Genomic DNA, 2257 nt, shown 5'->3' on the forward strand with positions numbered 1-2257 from the left:
CTTTGTGAGGCAGAGGTGGGCAGATCACCTGAGGTCAGGAGTTCAAGATCATCCTGAGCAACATGGTGAAACCCTCTGTCTCTACTAAAAATACAAAAATTAGGTGGACGTAGTGGTGGGTGCCTGTAATCCAGGCTACTTGGGAGGCTGAGGCAGGAGAATCACTTGAACTCAAGAGGCAGAGGTTGCAGTGAGCCGAGACCGAGTCATTCCACTCCAGCCTGGGCGACAGAGCGAGACTCCGTCTCAACAAAAAAAAAAACAAACAAAAACAAACAAACAAACAAAAAAACAAAAATCAACAAAACATCACAATTAGCATGTGATAATATTTAATGAAATAATTGTTATAGTTAAAATATTTCTTTGAATAACCTGTGTTAAGTCAACTTTCTTGCATCTCATTCTAGACTTGTCTGTTGAGCTTTGGGCACCCAAGTGTGGTTTTTAATACTTTATAAACCTAATCAGTCAATTTACCCCTTTCTGTGCAATCTAATCAATCTCAGGAAGTGGGTGTGGCCTTTCATGGTCCCATACAGTTTAAAAGTACACTTGTCCAGAGATTTCTCTCTCCTTCAGGGAGGACCCACCGGATTTGTGGCTGCTGGGCTTTGGAGCACCAGGAGTTACTTGTAGTGTGGATATCTACAGAGCGTCTAGACTGAGACCATTCATAGTAGCCTTGTGAGTATAAAATCTGCAGTAAATCCATTAGGAAATAGTCAAAATAGTAAATATAAGAAAAACAGGTTGCTACAACTAATTCGATCAACCATCATATATACAATTATGTGACACACGATTGAGTTCCTTGTACTTTTTTAAACAAGAGAGTTACACAGTACAGATGTGTTGGTAATCCCAGTTAATGTTTTATCTTTGAACATATTCAGTTACATAACTGCTGGGCACTTGAGCAATTATTATTTTAAAACAGAGTGAGAAAATTTTAAAATTAGCATGTGGCCCAGTGCAGTGGCTCACACTTGTAATCCCAGCACTTTGGGAGGCCAAGGTGAGCAGATCACCTGAGGTCAGGAGTTCAAGATCAATCTGAGCATCATGGTGAAACTCTGTCTCTACTAAAAGTAGAAAAATTAGCTAGGCTTAGTGGTGGGTGCCTGTAATCCCAGCTACTCGGGAGGCTGAGGCAGGAGAATTGCTTGAACTCGAGAGGCAGAGGTTGCAGTGAGCCAAGACCAAGCCATTGCACTGCAGCCTGGACGACAAAGTGAGATACCGTCTCAAAAACAGAAACAAAAACAAAAACAAAAATTAGCATGTGATATTTAATGAAATAATTCTTATACTTAAAATATTTCTTTCAATAACCTGTGTTAAGTCAGCTTTCTTACATCTCATTCCAAACTTGTCTGTTGGGTTTTGAGCCCCCAAGTGTGGTTTTCCATACTTTATAAACCTAATCAGCCAATTTACCCCTTTCTGCGCAATCTAATCAACCTCAGGAAGTGGGTGTGGTCTTTCATGGGCCCATACCCTTTAAAAGGATGCTTGTCCAGAGACTTCTCTCTCCTTCAGTGAGGACCCACCAGATTTGTGGCTGTTGGGCTTTGGAGCACCAGAGGTTACTTGTAATCTGGATATCTACAGAACTTCTAGACTGAGACCATTCATAGTAGCCTTGTGAGTATAAAATTTGCAGTAAACCCATCATGCTCACTTTTTCTCTTAAAAATACTTTAAATTTACCTGACAGCACACTTGGGTCTTTTCTAAGCAAACAAGTAGCTGTCTTCGTGATTTTACAGAAAATCAATATAAAGTATCTTCAATTTGTAACATATGGTTTGTGTTCCCTTGCCATTTGATTCTTCTTATGTGACTATTTTCTGTATTGTTAGATAATTTTAAGTGTGAAAAGATATATTTCCATAGTTTCATGCAATGATAGAACCCATAAACTAGATAAAATGTTCACTAGAATATGGGCATGTAGTAATGGTTATAATGTACACCAAAGTCAATGTTAAAAAAAGTTGAATTACTTTGAAAATTCTTGTTGCAAAGGTCTTATTTGCTGTCTCTTCAAAATTTGCAGTTTGCAGACTAGATTTGAAAGCTGTTGAAAATAGTTTTAATTGGCCATGTTTAGATGGCTCATGTTTGCAGCCTAGCACTTTGAGAGGCCAAGGCAGGCAGATCGCTTGAGGTCTAGAGTTAGAAACCAGCCTGGCAAACATGGTGAAACCACGTTTTTACTTAAAACACAAAAAAATTATCCTAGCATGGTGGC

This window comes from Theropithecus gelada, chromosome 14 (assembly GCF_003255815.1).
Source record: "Theropithecus gelada isolate Dixy chromosome 14, Tgel_1.0, whole genome shotgun sequence".
Classification (NCBI taxonomy): domain Eukaryota; kingdom Metazoa; phylum Chordata; class Mammalia; order Primates; family Cercopithecidae; genus Theropithecus; species Theropithecus gelada.